The sequence below is a fragment of the Lolium rigidum genome, chromosome 7 (assembly GCF_022539505.1).
Source record: "Lolium rigidum isolate FL_2022 chromosome 7, APGP_CSIRO_Lrig_0.1, whole genome shotgun sequence".
Lineage (NCBI taxonomy): Eukaryota > Viridiplantae > Streptophyta > Magnoliopsida > Poales > Poaceae > Lolium > Lolium rigidum.
The window spans coordinates 15,740,347-15,746,428 of record NC_061514.1 but is presented as its reverse complement, the minus strand read 5'-3'; positions in this window follow the sequence as shown (position 1 = coordinate 15,746,428).

Below are 6,082 nucleotides of genomic sequence, written 5' to 3'. Positions count from 1 at the left end.
ACAAGTATATGAGTGTTACCTTTTGAAGAGGGAAAAGGTCCCATGAAGTCAAATCCCCAACAATCAAACGGTTCAATAACAAGAGTATAATTCATAGGCATTTCATTGCGTCCGGAGATATTACCAACCCTTTGACATTCATCACAAGATAAAATAAACTTCCTTGCATCTTTGAAGAGAGTTGGCCAATAAAAACCTGATTGTAGAACCTTTTGCGCGGTTCTATCTCCCGCGTGATGTCCTCCATAAGCACTGCCATGACATTTACTCAATATCTCTTGTTGTTCATATTCGGGAACACACCTTCGCATAATACCATCCACTCCTTCTTTATATAAGTGTGGGTCATCCCGAAATAATGCCTCAAGTCATAAAAGAATTTCCTCCTCTGCTGAGCTGAAAAGGTTGGAGGCAAGTACTTGGAAACAATAAAGTTAGCATAATCAAGCATACCAAGGACTGTCTCGCGAGCTCACCTTTATTACAGCCAATTGTTCATTTGGAAAACTATCATTAACAGGAACAGGATCATAAGCAATATTTTCCAATCTAGACAAATTATCGAGCAACAGGATTATCAAGCACCTTTCCTATCTACAATATGTAAATCAAATTCTTGCAAAAGAAGTACCCATCTAATAAGCCTCGGCTTAGCATCTTTCTTTGTCATAAGGTATCTAATTGCAAGCATGATCAGTATGAATTGTAACTTTTGAATCAACAATATAAGATCTAAATTTATCACAAGCAAAGACTACAAGCTAATAATTCTTTTTCAGTAGTAGCATAATTTCTTTGAGCAAGCATCAAGAGTCTTGCTAGCATAATGAATAACATTTAATTTTTTATCTACTCGCTGTCCAAGAACAGCGCCTACAAAGAAAATCACTAGCATCACACATAATTTCAAAAGGTAAATTCCAATCGGGAGGTTCAACTATAGGAGCAGCTTGTTAAGGCTTTCTTTAGAGTTTCAAAAGCTTCCTTACAATCATCATCAAAAACAAAAGGTACATCTTTTTGAAGAAGATTAGTAAGAGGTTTTGAAATCTTGGAGAAATCTTTAATAAATCTCCTATAAAACCCAAGCATGACCAAGAACACTACGAATACCTTTAACATCCCTTGGATAGGGCATCTTCTCAATAGCTTCAACTTTAGCTCTATCAACTTCAATACCTCTCTCGTAAATTTTATGTCCCAATACAATTCCTTCATTAACCATAAAGTGGCATTTCTCCCAATTAAGAACAAGGTTAGTTTCTTCACATCTCTCGCAAAACTTTATCAAGGTTTCGCAAGCAACTATCAAAAGAATTCCCGTAGACGTAAAAATCATCCATGAATACTTCCACAATACTCTCACAAAAACCATGAAAAATAGCCGACATGCATCTTTGAAAAGTAGCAGGAGCATTACATAAACCAAAAGGCATACGCCTATAAGCATAAGTTCCATAGGGACAAGTAAAAGTGGTTTTCTCTTGATCTTTAGCTTTAACAAGAATTTGTGAAAACCCGTAATAACCATCAAGAAAGCAAAAATGAGTATTTTTAGATAACCTTCCTAGCATTTGATCAATAAATGGTAAAGGGTAATGATCTTTCTTAGTAACTTTATTAACTTTTCGATAATCAATGCACATTCTATACCCTACAACTACTCTTTGAGGTATGAGCTCATCATTATCATTAGGCACAACAGTCATTCCTCCTTTCTTAGGAACACAATGCACAGGACTAACCCATCTACTATCAGCAATAGGATATATAATACCAGCTTCAAGAAGTCGTAATACCTCATTTCTTACCACATCCTTCATCTTGGGAATTAGACGACGCCGAGGTTCAACAACGAGCTTTGCATCATCTTCCATATTAATGGCGTGTTGGCAAATAGAGGGAGAAATCCCCTTCAAGTCATCAAGAGTATAGCCAATAGCACCTCGGTGTTTCTTCAATATTTGCAATAATCTTTCTTCTTCAAACTCGTAAGCTTAGAACTAATAATAACAGGATATATTTTCTTATCATCAATATGAGCATATTTAAGATTATCGAGCAAAGGTTTTAAATCAAAAACAGGATCTTCCTTTGGTGGCGGTGTTGTACCCAAATCTTCCACCGGTAAATCATGCTTGAGAATAGGTTGGCGAAGAAAAATCTCCTCAAGCTCATCTCTTTCTTTCCTAAAAACTTCACTCTCGCTATCCTCCAAATGTTGCTGCAAAGGATTGTTAGGAACAAGAACAATAGATGCACACTGCTCCATTTTAAAATCATTACTAGGCAAATCAGCTTTATAAGGAGTTTTAGTAAATTTAGAGAAGTTAAACTCATAAGATTCACCAGCAAATTTAGTCAAAATTTTCTCTTTCTTGCAATCTATAATAGCTCCACAAGTATTTAGAAAAGGTCTACCAAAAATGATAGGACAATAATCACTAGAAGCAGAACCAAGTACCAAAAAGTCAGCAGGATATTTAATCTTACCACATAGAACTTCCACATCTCGAACAATACCAATTGGTGAAATAGTTTCTCTATTAGCCAGCTGAATAACCACATCAATATCTTCAAGTTCACAAGAATCAATTTCATGCATAATCTCCGTGTATAGCTCATAAGGTATAGCACTAACACTTGCACCAATATCACATAAACCATAATAGCAATGATCACCAATTTTAACGGATAGCATAGGAACACTAGCTTGTTTGGGTTTATTAGGATGTGAAACAATATTAGAAGCATCTTCACGTAAAATAATATGACCATCCTCAACATTTTCAGTCACAAGATCTTTAACTATTGCAATAGCGAGGTTCAACTTTTATTTGTTCTTCAGGTTCTCTAGGTTTCTTTTCACTTTTATGAACCGCACTATTTATAACAGAGTACTCTTTCATTTTAGCAGGAAAAGGAGTTTTTTCAATATAAGCTTCAGGAATAACGCGATCAGCAGTTTCAATTACAACACATTTATTAATAGATGAATCAATTTTATCTTTATACGGTTCATGATACTTATCAAAATTCTTCTTAGGCAATTCATAATGAGAGGCAAAAGCTTTATAAAGGTTTGCAGCAACTTGAGAATCAAGACCATATGTAGCACTCATATTACGAAATGTATCAGTATCCATAAAAGCTTCAATGCATTTATAATCATAAATTATACCCGATTCTCTATCTTTGTCGTTCTCCCAACCTTCGGCATTTTCTTGGATCCGATCAAGAAGGTCCCTTTTAAACTCTTCTTTATTGCGTGTAAATGATCCGGAACAAGAAGTATCCAGCAGAAGGTCTTGTCTTGAAAAGAAAGTCTTGCATAGAAATTATCAATAATAATATTACCAGGAAGCTCATGAATGGGGCATTTGAGCATTAAAGACTTCAATCTCCCCAAGCTTGGGCAATACTCTCTCCATCATGAGGCCAGAAATTATATATGCGGTTCCGATCTTTGTGAATTTCACTTGGAGGATAAAATTTGGAATAAAATAAAGGCACAATGTCCTCCCAATCAAGAGAATCACCATTCTTCAACAATTTATACCAATGCGCCGCTTACCGTACAGCTGATATAGAGAATAGCTTCTTCCTAACTTCATTCATAGCAATACTCGCACATTTGAATAACCCGCATAATTCATGCAAAAACAATAAATGATCACCAGGATGGACAGCTTCCATCCCCTTCATAGCGGTTATCCATAACATGTTCAATAATTTTCGTAGGTATTTTATATGGTATTACTTCCTCACCTGGCGCCTCATCCACTACCGTTGCAGTAGTAGTAGATTTCCCAAATAGAAATTGAAGAGAAGATCTCTCCATAATGACTTATAGCAGCGAGCGTAAATAAAATTAGCACAAACAGTAAAGGTTTTCCTTACCAATTCCACTTACCAATAGCGCTTCACTCCCCGGCGACGGCGCCAGAAAATAGTCTTGATGACCCACAAGTATAGGGGGTTGATGTCTACGTTCCCCCTCCTTTCCTGTAGACAGTGTTGGGCCTCCAAGAGCAGAGGTTTGTAGAACAGCAGCAAGTTTCCCTTAAGTGGATACCCAAGGTTTATCGAACTCAGGGAGGAAGAGGTCAAAGATATCCCTCTCATGCAACCCCGCAACCACAAAGCAAGAAGTCTCTTGTGTCCCCAACACACCTAATAGGTGCACTAGTTCGGCGAAGAGATAGTGAAATACAGGTGGTATAAATAAGTATGAGCAGTAGCAACGGTGCCGAAAAAGTGCTTGGCGTGTAGTTGATGGTGGTGGTATTGCGGCAGTAATGTAACGCTAGAAAACAAGTAACAAGCAGTAGTAACTCAGCGATAGTAACGCAGCGAGTAGTAAACAAGCGTAGTAACTCAGCGGTATTTAGGAACAAGGCCTAGGGATTACACTTTCACTAGTGGACACTCTCAACATTGATCACATAACAGAATAGATAAATGCATACTCTACACTTTTGTTGGATGATGAACACATTGCGTAGGATTACACGAACCCTCAATGCCGGAGTTAACAAGCTCCACAATAATGCTCATGTTTAAGTAACCTTTAGTGTAAGATAGATCAACGCTACTAAACCAAGTACTAGCATAGCATGCACTACTTGTCACCTTCATGCATATGTAGGAGGAATAGATCACATCAATATTATCATAGCAATAGTTAACTCCATAATCTACAAGAGATCATGATCATAGCATAAACCAAGTACTAACACGGTGCACGCACTTGTCACCTTTACACACATGCGGGAGGAATAAACTACTTTAATAACACATCACTAGAGTAGCACATGGATAAATTGTGATACAACATTCTGCAATCATAAAGAGATATAAATAAGCACCTCACTATGCCATTCAATGAGTAAGTATTCAGTGAAATCTAGCCTAAGAGACCCACACGGTGCACACACTGTCACCTTTACACACGTGGGACGAGGAGTCTCCGGAGATCACATAAGTAAAACTCACTTGACTAGCATAATGACATCTAGATTACAAGCATCATCATATGAATCTCAATCATGTAGGGCAGCTCATGAGATTATTGTATTGAACTACATAGGAGAGAGATGAACCACATAGCTACCGGTACAGCCCGAGCCTCGATAGAGAACTACTCCCTCCTCATGGGAGCAGCAGCGGTGATGAAGATGGCGGTGGAGATGGCAGCGGTGTCGATGGAGAAGCCTTCCGGGGGCACTTCCCCGCTCCGGCGGGTGCCGGAACGGAGATCCTGTCCCCGGATCTTGGCTTCGCGATGGCGGCGGCTGCGGCAGGTTTACGTGGGTTTCGTCAATTCGTATCGGGTTTTCTGATCCGGGGGCTTTATATAGGCGAAGAGGCGGCGCGAGGAGGGCTGACAGGGGGGCCACACCATAGGGGCGGCGCGGCCCCTCTCGGCCGCGCCGGCCTAGGGTTTGGTGGCCCGTGGCCCCCCTCCGGTCCTTCCGGGTGTTCTGGATGCTTCCGATGAAAATAGGAACTTTGGCGTTGATTTCGTCCGATTCGAGAATATTTCGTTACTAGGATTACCGAAACCAAAAACAGCGAGAAAACGAGAAGCTGGCACTTCGGCATCTTGTTAATAGGTTAGTTCCGGAAAATGCACGAATATGACATAAAGTGTGCATAAAACATGTAGATAACATCAATAATGTGGCATGGAACACAAGAAATTATCGATACGTTGGAGACGTATCGGGGTGTATCGTAGTATCTTCGATAAGTAAGAATGTCGATCCCAACGAGGAGCGAGAAGGTGTTGACGAGCGGTTTTGATGAAGGATTCACTGTAAATGCTCACAAACAAGTATTCGGGGGTTTTGATGTAACAGATGAATAAAGTACGAGTAAGTAAAATGCGAGAGAAATAATTGCAGCGAGTGGCCCAATCCTATTTAGCACAAAGGACAAGCCGGTTTGTTTACTTATAATGACCAAACGTTCTCGAGGACACACGGGATTTTAGTCTAGTGCTTTCGCTACATACGGTTGATTAATCTTCATTGTTTTGATAAGTGTTGTGTGGGTGAACCTATGCTAATGTACCGCCCTT